Source organism: Coturnix japonica, chromosome 4 (assembly GCF_001577835.2).
Source record: "Coturnix japonica isolate 7356 chromosome 4, Coturnix japonica 2.1, whole genome shotgun sequence".
NCBI lineage: Eukaryota > Metazoa > Chordata > Aves > Galliformes > Phasianidae > Coturnix > Coturnix japonica.
This window is the reverse complement of record NC_029519.1, coordinates 41,875,555-41,888,212: the sequence shown is the minus strand read 5'-3', so window position 1 is coordinate 41,888,212 and position 12,658 is coordinate 41,875,555. Positions and strand designations below refer to the sequence as shown.

Here is a 12,658-nt window from a genome sequence, read left to right as displayed (position 1 = left end):
AAACCAGAAAAGTGTTAATAATATACTCTGACTCACATGGCTGGTTTCAGTTCTGTTACGTTGCTTCTCTGAACTGGAACTTAGTGACCTATTACTGTGAATCAGACACATAAGGTAGAGACAGTCCATGCCCCAAAAATGATACTACCTTAGCAAAAATGAAGGAAAAGGAGCACTGCAGCAGCAAAAATCCCCCTATTATTTCATACTACACATCAGTAAATAGTAAGTAGACGCACAATCTATGATGATTAGTCAACATTATGATTACTATAGGGATCAAAATAAAACATGAATTCAAGTAGTTATCTTCTGTACATCACTCTCTCCTCCATCTCTCAAATGTCTGCAATGTTCACTCAATGTTTATTAGCCTAGAAGGGTTAGAAAATGGTCATTGACGCTACAGATAAACAGATGGATATTGATGCACAAAGGAATTACAAACTGATCCACATAGATATTTAAATTCCCAGCTTCTATTAAAACAGATGGCAATAGCAGGCTGGATAGGATCCTCAGGGGCAGATCTAAATGACCTTTTTCATTCACAAGGAGCAATACAGCTAAGGCCCCACATCTCAGCCAGCAAACAGCGTTCCCAAATGCTAAAAACCCTTCCTAAAAAGGCTCTTTCCAAGTGCATTCATCCTGAGAAAATGACTCAAGTGCCAAGCAAGCGCTTAAAGTATTTCTTCACCCAGAAATCATCAATTGATCTAATGTATAGCAAGATCTACAGAAAGGTTCCTAATGAACCAATGGATGCAATATTTAGCTTAACGTAAGGCAAACGGAAATATACAGATGTCTGATGCTTGAAGCATCAGAATTCTTCTAGAGCAGAGTTCCTAAGCTACGCCCTTCCTCTTCCACCTGGGCACACCAAGTGCAAGGGACTCAGAAGTATGGCAGAGAGAATCCCCTCAGGCTGAGAGATCACTTTACAAGCTTAACTTTGCAGCCAAGAGAAGGCAGAAGGAGGCAACAAACCCTCCAAGTTCTGTTTCACCACAGGCTCTTAGAGAGCAGAGTTCTCCAAGCAATGGTGAAAGCAGATATGCATGACATCTCCTCAGTGTCTCCTAACTGCATGCTCATGTAGAAAACAACCTATGCTATAAGGCAAAGCGTGACATATAAAGTACCTGCCCAGAAGAAGAAAAAAAGTCATGTAACACTTGGAACAAGCAGTTGAAACTTGGACGATCCCCTCCCTGACTACAGTTAAAAAATTCCTCTGAATATCAGGTAGGTCACTGTATTGCCTTAAGCATCCTTTTCCTCTATGCAAGACTGCAAGCAAGGATGCTGTCATGATCTGAAAGTCCAGATTCAAAGCTCAGAATGCTTTGCAGATACCGTGCACAAAAATAAGTCTGGTCTGGCCTTGCTTAGACTTCGATTTCACTGGAATCATGCCTGATCTGAAGTAACAGTACAGAAGTCCTAGCTGTGTCCCAAGCTGTGTTGCAGGAGCTGAAAGCCAGGTGTATTGCCCCTTCACTGTTGAACACCTCCCATCCAGCCAGGATACTCAGGCTTGAAAGCTGCTCTTGCAAGAGGGAGGACTTAAATCCACATACAAGGAATGGGTTTCCTCAACCACCACTGGGCTGCACCCAGCTCCCATTTGTCTACTTAAGCCAGACACAGCTTTTGGGCCAGTTAGCCCCAACTAGCTTCTGTATTATTAAAAATAAGACTAACAGAACTTCCCACTAGGTTCCTGGTTTCTCATCTACATACTTGGACAAGGCTTAGCTATAATTATCAATTAATAATTAAGAACAAATAAAAACAGTTGAAGATAACTTGTAAGGTTCATCTAATCTGGCATCTTTCTCACAGAGATGTGTCAAATTCCCCCAGCAAGAAATATCCCATCCTTTCTTATCCACTGCACCCTTCTTCCCTGTTCTCCAACTATACAGGCTGTCCTGGAAGAAAAGCATTCCAGCTCCCAAACACTGAATGAATACAAAAAGCCCTCCGTGGGTGATAGTTTCACCTGCTCCAAAGATTAATGCAGGGAATCAAATGCATAATCAGTACACCAAAACCTCCCCAGAGAACTAAAGCTAAGTTTATAGGTATGCCTCTGTGAATAAATGAGAGATCCAGGCTATATAGAACAGCAATATGTAGTTTTCTCCCTGGAACACAGGTATAAAAGTGTATACCTTTCTGATGTGAAGAGAATGTCTACGACCCAGCTCTGTCTCTTTCCTCCTCAGGTCCCCCAACAAACATTAATTCAGATAGCTTCAAAGGAGAGAATTGTGAAGGGGAGCAGCACTTACTTGTTTAAAGTTAATACAGCTTCAAGGTTTGCTAAGGAAAACAAACAGAAACCCAGAGAGTGAATAATTTTTTTTCTTCTACAGAAGGGACTGGAGTATATGATTGCTTCTTTTGAAAACATGTTTGTTTGGGCTTTTTTAAAGCAATTTTTGGTACATTCAAACAAGCCTTTAAGTTGGTAAGGACAGCCCAGCTGTGAAGTTTGGCTACTTTCTTTTACGCCTCTTCTAAGCACCTGGAACTCCTCACATGACCCAGATTCTCACAAGTTCTTGGCATCTAATGTAGGATCCTCAAAAGGCAGTTGATAAATGAATTTTAATAGTAAAACTTACTAAGTGATTAATTCTGCCACTACTCATGTGGAAAGCTGTTATCAGAGACATTCTGCAGTTCTCTGATTACAGTAGCCCATGAAAAGCTGGTTACTGCTAGTGACTCTAGGGTAGGAAGGGCTGAAGGTAATAGGGATGAAAAACTTTCTATTGAGGAGTGAGCTAATTCATTTTAAACTTAAGTTGTTCAGCACATAACACATAGAAAGGCTTGCAAGATTAGGATTTCAGTCTGCAGTGCCTTCATCTGGTGTAAATGGCTCCAAGCCAGGATGGTGGTAACAAATGTCCCTAACCAGAAACACTGGCCCAGACTGTTATGAAATCAGCATTGTGCACACGCTTTACTACTGAGTAGACAAAAAGGACCCAGTGCCAAATGAAAGCGGGAAGCAGGACACAGGCCCTCAAAACAGAAGTAATGGATAAGCTAAATATGCTTATATGTTCAGAAGATCAAAGGCTTGAGTGGCTCTATCTTCTCACTATGTTCTAATTCCCCTCTCTGGACAATACCACTCTCTTCAGACTCCAAAACCAACTTCCCCAGCATCATGAGGTCCTCTTCCACTAGTCACTCAACAAGCAGCTATTCACAAAGGTTAGCAATAATACCAGAGACAGACAGAAACCCACGCTCAGTACCGTTAAAAAAAAAAAAAAAACACAAAAAAACAACCTCTACACCACCAGCTAAAGCAGTAATTCTAGTTTGAAACTTTCTTCAAAACTTCTGCTGAGACAAGAGCAAACTCCTGAGCCCTGAAAAAGCAGATTATATTTATTTGTTGCCTTAATTATTTTCACATCCCTCTGCCCTTGCTGCATTTATCAGTGAATATCAGTGGAAAAACACTAGTCAAACACAACACGAAAGTCTGTTCCTACCATATGTCCAGCTTATCCAAAACAAGACATGCTGGAAACCTCTCAAGAAACCCTCATGCCACAGTATTTCTAGCTCAGCTTCCAGAATAGGGAAGCTCACATTTCTTAGCTTTCAATATCCACGGGAGGTAGGCGCACGAGGAAGAAGCAGCTTCAGATTGCCCTTGCAAGACCAATAGCACAAGGTCACTGTGATACAGCATGCAAGGAGCTTCTAAACTTTTTCAAAACAGCAATCTGTTGCATTATTTAATTCAGCCTTTAGATGTTAAGAAAAAGGATTCAATGCTCCAAAATGCCATTTCTACACATGATGAAACCTAGAACCCATTAGGAGAAGGTAAAATATTTTACTTGCGGATCAGATGCATGAAGAGTTTGCATGTGAAAATTTTACATTGCCTGCTACACATGACTCGTCCTCAGGCACTAATCTCTTTCTCATCTGTGAGGATCTGACCATTCCACCCACACAGACAAAAGCTTCTCCTTAGCAGTTCAGATAAATTCAAATAATAAATATTTTCACCTACCTTAATTCCTGCAGAACTGATTTCAGAAGTTTTCACCATTCAAGTTAAGTGAAGAAAGCAGAAGAAATGATGAAAATATCTGCAATTACATAAGAAACAGTCAAAACAGAAGCCATCTTTTATCTACTTGCAGTTCACAGTTTGCATGTTAACTGAAGCTGAATCTTAGGGCACTAACAGGTGCCCTTAATGGTCCTAATCATCCTCATCTGTGCCTCCACCCACACACCTGCTCATAGACCTAGAGGCTCAATTAAACCAGTTTTAATGCCTAAACCGTTAACTAGGTTCAGTTCCTAGTAAAGGTATGTAATAGGTTTATCTGATTCCAGTTTGGCCATAGCCATGCTTAGACCTGGCCAAGTAACTGACCCAGATCCTCACCATGATGTTAAAACATACCCTGAAGTGAAACCTCAGTATGATTCACTGTGATCTGTTCCCACCACCTGTTTACCTGTGTTGCCTCTGTTACATAGGTTTTTCTGATGTCATACAACTATATGTCTTTTGACCATCAAGAGACTCTGTAACTGGGGTGTTCCCAATACAGCTAGCATACTAGCCTACTGCACCCACCATGAGCTGTACAGTAACACACCTTTAAGCATGTTTAACACGTCTGTGTGGTTCTACCTTAAACAAAACGCAGCTGAGTCCCAAAGACTTTGCTGAATGACTGGAACTTGAAATCAGTGGGGGGGAAAAATACCTGCTCATTTCCATCTGTGCCTATACAAAGGCTACACTATGAATCAAGCTCCTGGCAAACACACTGAGCAGTGTGAAGCATAGAAGGAAGGAAGCTGGCACGTCTCTGCTTAATCATATCAAACTCTATTGAAGCCAACAGGTTAACAGAAAGGACAACTTGACTAAGGGATTCTTTTTTTTTCTCCTTCTTTCAAACTCTTCAAATGAAATCTAATTACGAGGAAGCAACTGTCCTGTCCTTTCTGGGGAAACAACCCTGACACCTGTGCAAGACTTCACACATGAAAATGTCAACCAGACACTGGTTTTTTGCTAATTTTTCCCTTTTTTTTCTAATTCTATCTTCTTTCAAATGTAGTTTGAAACACATTTGAAGCAACTAAGCAGTGGTAACAAGAGGCCAACTAGAAGAAACTAGTTGGAAAGTAAAGCTCACCTTAGTGTTTCAAAGGCTATGGTGCAGTAGTTAATACTGTAATTTTACCCGGCATTATTAAGATTTTTCATCAGAAAGACTCAATAAAAACTAACTCCATCACCACTGCTTTCTGTTCTGCTCAGTGATAAAAATACGACTTCCTTCTTTTAGCATTTAAATCTTGCACAAGTTTTGCCGACCCGGTTAATTCCTGGGTATTGAGTTCCCTTCCTGTTGACCACATGGCTTCTGTTCAGAGCTCCAGAGTGATAAGAGAAATATTTCCAAGGTGTCTGAGGCAGTGAAGTAATTCCCGGCTTGTTCAGAGAAGTCAATCAGAGACATCTCGCACTCTCTTTGAAACACTGGTTCTAAAGTCACATCACAAAATGTCCAGAAGTGACAGGCGCACTGTCTCAGCAACTTGCCATTATAGGTAACTCAATAAAATCTATTTTACTATAATGCAGTGGCCACAATGTTTACAAAAACATTCCAGTAAAACAGCGGGCTTGATATGGTGATAATTACCTATTGAAGTTTTAGCACAGAGTTTAGTACCTCAAAAAATATGATATAGCAAATCGATCTATCCAAGTAAGATTAGACAGATAGAACAAACAGATACAGATAGTTCACTGATTTCTAACATTGCGTGCTTCAGGCTAGTGAGGAAATGTCACCATGCCAACATGGTGTGGCTGATTTTGGAAAAAAAAAACAAAAAACAGTCCTTCTGAATTTCCCCAGATTCTAGAAACTGTTGCTAAAAGGACGGCTCTCCCTGCCTTCTCTGCAAGGAGAATGAGCTTGTGAGGCAGACCTGTAAACTTCCATTTCTTCTACATGTTCAAGCGTTCAAGAGTATGTTGACTGGGCTTTGATAAACCTGATCTAGTAGAAGATGCCTTTGACAATGGCAGTGGGTTTTAAACTAGATGCTCTTTACAGATCCTTTCCAACCCAAATGGCTCTGTAATTCTATGACTCAATGATTCTAGTTGCTCTCTATAGTATGCTACAAACTGAAACAGCAGCATGGCAGTGTACTCATTCTAGCCCACCCCAAAACTAACATTTCACCTCTAACCCTGCTAGGGTGCCACCAGTGGCAGCTGTGATGCTCAGGTCTGGTTGTGATAACTGAACCAGGCTCAGAGGAGATAGTGTGCACCAACCCAATATGACTAGTATATGATCAGCACATATGATCAGTAGTCAATCATCTTACTCCACAGGCAGGGGACAGCCCAGAGTCTGTGGAGCGTGCATTGCAGTAGGCTGCAGGCCGTGATCTGTCCTCTGAGCAAGGTTATCCTCTCTACAGTATTCCCTGAGATAGAGATTCCTTAACCTGCTACAGATAACTGGTATGGGACTAATAGCTAACTTCTTGAAATTTTACTTCTTGCAAGACTGAGAGACTTTATATCTGCAAACAGCTTGATAACTTGCTACCTAGTACAGAGTGATATAAAGGATTGATTGCATGTACAATCCTTTAGATATATACCATCGGACAAAGGGTTTATTCTGAACATCATGACTCAATGGGAGGATCTCCCTAAGAGTTTTGTCTGACTCTGTTCTCTATTCAGAAAATAGTCAGGTGATTGCCATCACAAATTTTGTTAAGTCATGTAAGCTTTGTTAAATCACAACTTAATAGCAATATTAAGTTGATGTTTCTCTCTTATGTTTGAAGTGTATAATCTCCTCCTCGACAGGCAGCTTGTTCTTTAGCTTCTTATTACAGCCTGAGCAAAGAAGCAGTTATAATGGTCTATGGCAGAGACACTGAACTCACTGTATATTTCTGCATACCTCCATATGCAAAACTCTTCATTCAATCTATCTAGCATTTTCTAAGCCCTTGCAAGAATATAATGCTGCAACACTTTCTGTAGAAACCATGGAGTTTGGAGATTTGCATTTCCTTTTACCAGATCAGCTGACCATATATATGTACAGCACAGCACCAAAGCATATCTGAACTTCATTTTTCACGTTTTGTTGGAGCAAATATCATCATAATAAACATCCACCATGATCAAGATACAGCCCAGTAGGTTTATTACTCAGCTACTTGCAAAGTCTAATCCAGAGAGACAGAGTGAAACAGAATAGTGATTTGAGCTCTTGCTGCTGCTTTTATTTCACTTCATTTCATTTCAGGAACCTCCTTTATAATGATACCTAAATTACAACTGTCCTTCAGCACAGAGAAATACTGCCTTCCCTAGCAAATAGTAACAGAGGAATTTAAGAGAATTAGACAGCTTCATGGGGAATTTACAGCGTTCCGTTGCCTTTATATTCTTGTGGAAAAAAAATCAGCAGCTGCTGAGATTAAGCACCTAGTCCAAGCCAGAGGAGCATTCAAAAAGAAGCATAATAAGTTGCTCTGACCTGTGTTCCAAAAGGCCCTGAATTCAGAACACAGAAGTTCAGCCTTTCACAATGAGATCACCTTTCTCTCAATAAACTTCAAGCCTCAGATGGGTATATTATCTAATTTAACAGTGATTACTTTAGCATCAAGAAATAGAGTAATAGATGCCAGTATTACAAGCTGGACATACATATGTGTTTTTAGTGTGGATATTCATAATATATTTGTGCATGATATATTTCTCCATGTGAAAAATACTGTTTAAGTCCCAAGTCAGGGGCTATACAAAAGCAAGTACCAGGAATTAGCTTTGGATAATAAAGTTGTGCTACCACATCCCCTGGCTTGGTGCTGAATCCTGTGTGGGGAAGGCCTCTTTTCATAGCAGAATTTCAAAATACATTACATCATTAGACCATGAATTACAAACGCCACAATGCAAATTGTCCAAAGATTGAGTAAGGAGAACATCTGTTCTCCAGCATGCAACTACAGCTCCTGGAGCTGCAGTCTGGAAGCATGTCTAATATTTCATTGCAGAGGGCTTTCTTTCTCTGAACACTGAACAATGTGGGACTTTGGAGCATAAATTAAAACTGGCATTAAGAAACATTTGCGGAAGCAAGCCTACAAGGGTTTTTCACATTTTTAAGAGGCAGGTGCTTCAAACATTTTGCAGCAAGACTATATCCCAAGAGCTCTGGTCACTGCTTGTTTTAGGTACACAGAACTGCTGTCCAATCTAACAACAATTCTTGAGCTTACAACAATCACAACAGTTAAGGGGATTCACAAGCTGGAACCAGTCAGTGCCAAATTCACACCCAGAATGTTGCGACCATAGGAGGGCAGGCTAAAATTTACTCGCCTGCTTTTCAAAACTAAGTATTTTGCAGATGCTGCCCCAGGTCTCTATTTGTGCACTTGGAGCTCTCCTTTCATTAATAATTAGACTGATCTCGGGACTTTTAATGGAGTTCTCTTGGTTCATGAAAATCACTTTAAATAATTCTGCACAGAAGGTTAGAAATATTTTGTTAAAAAGCATCAAAATGCATCACTATTCCCATACAGAGAGGTTTTAGGGCTGTTTTGTGGGTAGGAGCAGGGAGTGAAAGAACATAAATCATTACATCTCAATTTTTCTGCATTATTTGCATGCGCTATATATTCAGGAAAGACATTTTTATGGACTGGAAAGTCTCTCTCTTCCTCAGTTCCAATCACAAACAAGGAATGTCAGAAAACACTAAAACCACCATCAAAATATCTCATTATTAACTAACTGAATTCACACTGCAGTCATTTTTCTGTAACAGAACCAATCTCACACATATGTGCCCTGTGGACTCTTTGTAAGATTCCTCTAGAAGGAAAAATTGCACTGGTCCTTTTCTATTAACAAGAACAACTCACAGATCTAAGATCTGTTTTTGGATTTCCTTTCTAAGACCAGCAGAATCTCATCCTCATGCTTCATGCAAGGAACAGGGAAAGCCAAGTTCTGGCACCTAGACTCACTGCTGGCATTTTCCCTTGGTTTTTACATAAGAAAACTTCCAACCACAGAGTGGCAGATGCCACGGTACCAATGCTGACAAGTCACCACCCTCAGAAAACATGGCCTAAGTCAGGCTAAAGAGCTTGCATGGGATTCTATTACTGCTTTCCAGAAGTCAGCTCTTAAGGAGTGGGCACATTTCTACCTGGAGACCCAAGGTCAAGAATTGGAGGAAGGTGATAACACAAAGCGGGCTTACAGCAAGCTATTCATTCTCACCTTTCCACTCAATGTAAACCAATGTTATACCTATGTCAAGTTATACTAGAGGACTTTTATAAGTAATGTAACTTACATAAATTAGAAAACCTAGTATTTAAATAGGTCTTCTTCACTTGCTGGTTGGAATTTTATTCTCTTATGTTTAAGAAGTCTCTCATTCTTCTATGGAAAGACAGATGGGTTACGTATATGTTCTGAATTCTGCTTTGAAAGAAAAAACCAACCCTCTCTCTTGTAAATCCTATGAAATATTTGCAATTTTACTTCTCCTTCAAAAAAAAAATCTTTACAAAAATTTCCTTTGTTTAAATTTTAATTGTTTCCACATTACCATCTTGCCTACAGTTGCTCTGGATGATAAAAGGCATACAGAAAGTTCCATGTATGCATTATACATTAATTCCCAACAGGAGATCTATTCTTTCATCATGTTAATGCTAAAATGAATTATTCAATTAATTCAAACATCTCTCTGAGCTTCATTCCCCAAATCCTATTTTGTAATATCAAGAGTCAAACCATCAATTGATTGGAGGCCTGTCTTTGGCAGTCAGTAAAGTTGTGTGTACATTGTCTAATGGTATTTGTTAAGCATTTTCAAGTCAGGACAGTTTCTCCATATATAAAGAATGTTTCACAGAATCAAATTCTTGGGGGGTAATAGGTATAGAGAGGGAAACCTGGCCAATCACTGATGCATTCACTCCTTTCATGAGCTGAACTGCCGCTAACAGGTACCAAACACTGGCAACAAAGATCTGACTATTCAGCAACATACCACCAGGTCCTACATTCATGAATACAAAAGGATAACACAAGCCAAGCTCCTTGTCCTATCACTATCAGACTTTGTAAAAAGTTGGTCTGCACATTTTCTATGAGTCCCCTTGAAGTATTGGAAGCCCACAGTGAGATTTTCCTGGAGGTTCTCTGTTCAAAAAAGCCTGTAGCCCTCAATTGCAGTGTTCCTGTTGTTTGATGTGTTCCAACACATTTCCATGATAACAACAAAGTCAAAGTTTTCTAATTGCATCATGGTTTCCAACTCGTCCTACTTATCACCCATGCTGTGTGCATTGGTGTAAAGGCACCTCAGCTGGGCTATCAGTCATGTTGCCCTGCTAGAGGATACTCCCTAACTCCTTTGGGACAAATCAGAGGTTTTTCTCTGCTATTTCCTAAAACGTCAGCCCTCACTGGCTCCTTTTCTGTCACTCAGAAGTACATTCCCTTCCCCTGTCTAATTTAGTTCAAAGCCCTGCCAATCAGTCCAGACAGCTTGCTGTTCAGCACACTCTTGCCACGCTAAGTCAGCTGTGTCCTATCTGTCATCAACATTCTCTGCAGATTCTGCAACTTCCTGCAACCAAAGGTCCATCTTTCCTAGTATATCTCTTGTCTTCAAGCAATAACAAGGAATTCATGACTTTGTTGTCTCCAAAAATCTTTATGTGGGAAGCACAGATGCATGACATAGGCAAAATGCAAGGCAGTAATAGCAAAACAACAAAGTCTGTAGATTCTTTCATAACATACTTTCCAGAGAAGTCATCCTTTGAGTGTGTATTAGCCACTAGTCATTAATTTTCTTATTCTGAAATGTTATTATCAAACCAGGCAGTAGATAAAATGAGTTAGGAAACACCCTATGAATAGCCCATAATCAAAGCAAACAGCTCATGAACAACCAGCTTAGTTGTAAAATCACCTCTTAATGTCTTTGAAAATAGCTAGATGTTTTGCCATGATGCAAAGTCTCACACAGATATTCAGCTTCCCCTGGTGAATCTCCTAGGTTTAGGATGAATTCAGGGGCAGCTCACTGGGACAGTCCTTGGGCAAAGGTAGGGCTGCCAGATGAGACAATATAACTTTCCCAATACCTGCATGAGCACAAAAGCCTCACTTTGATGGCATGTTGATGTCCCTGAAAACCATATTGATCCAATTGCTTCCTTTTCCTGATAGGCAACCCTACCTAAATTCTGGGGTCTTGAACAAGACCCAGCACAAAAGCACTATTTCAGGGCTGTTCCAAATGTGGCAGTGGATCCTAAACATCAAACTTCTCATTTCCCAAAGAACATCAATCCTTCTCCCTCTTTGTCCCACTGTTCCATTTGTCTCACGTTTTCTACCACAAATGTTACTGGAATTCCACTTCTGTGTTTGTTTTGCATGGCTCTTCCTATGTCTTCTCTCATTTAGGCAGTGTTCTCCATGCAGCTGAGGCAGGGGCAAGGACTGCTCACTGCTCTGTACACAACTGGCCCACAAGGCCTTCCTAGCTGTTAGGATAGGAGGCTCACCCAGCACTGGTGGTGGAAAAAAGACTGTGGGAGACAGAGCCTAGTTTCAGGGAGGTCAGAATGGAAGGTAATGCTCTCAAGCCCTTAAGTGTCCCCTTGATGACCCACACGCCCCCTGACACCTCTGTCTGCTCCTCCCAGCCTTTTGGCAAGTTTATTACAGTGCTTCTTCACTCTTCTCAAAGTCAAAAGCTGACAGTAGGAAATTGCCAGGCCCTTTGCTATTGCCTTAGAGATAAAAACCCTTACAATTCTCCCAGTGGGAAACAGGTTTAGTTAGACTTCTTATGAGGGCAAAAATGGTTTGGATGCACCTTGTGCTGCAGGGTACATCCTCCCCTGATACAGACCCAGCCACTGCACTCTGCCAGCTACATTTATCCTCACTGACTCCTGAATGATCAGTGAGATGTCCTTCCTGTGCATGCACACACACATACACATCACAGACAAAAAAGCAAAGCCCTGACAGGATAAAGAATTTATTTGTGGGCTTACACACAGTCCAGGAGCTGAATGCAGGCTTGTGTGTCACAGCCACATGATCCGTTTTTATGCTCAACACATACATTTAGGAAACACACTGTGTTTTAGTGCCATCCTATGGACACTCATCTCTCTTTTCTATCTTGGAAACTGAACACTGCTATATCCCACAGTACCTTTAGAACAGACAAAAAAGCTCATTGCACCAGGCAACTTATCTGTGGCTTGTCCTCCCTTCCTGGCATTACCTATTAATAGGACAGAGCTGGGTGCAGCCAGAATGAAGGCTGGCTTAAGCACTCAGCCCTGAATGGTAGGGAAACAAATAAGCAAGAAAACCTCTCTATGACATACAATCATATCACAATTATATATCACAATTCTCCAGCTACAATACAACCTAATTCTTTCTCTGAAATATTTTGTCTACAGCACTCTCAATCTTCCAACCAACCTTACTAAACATAATTAACGTCTGGCTCCTTCTGCAGCATAT

General features: G+C 40.6%; 1 protein-coding gene across 1 annotated transcript in view; it reads right to left on the bottom strand.

Moving 5' to 3' along the window:
* The window catches only part of LOC107313496, a 186,099-nt gene that overhangs the window by 160,919 nt on the left and 12,522 nt on the right, over positions 1 to 12,658 (bottom strand). Inside the window, exon 2 of the mRNA XM_015861819.2 lies at positions 4,061 to 4,139. The gene's annotated coding sequence lies outside the window, so the exon portion shown is untranslated. The remainder of the gene's footprint in view (positions 1 to 4,060; positions 4,140 to 12,658) is intronic.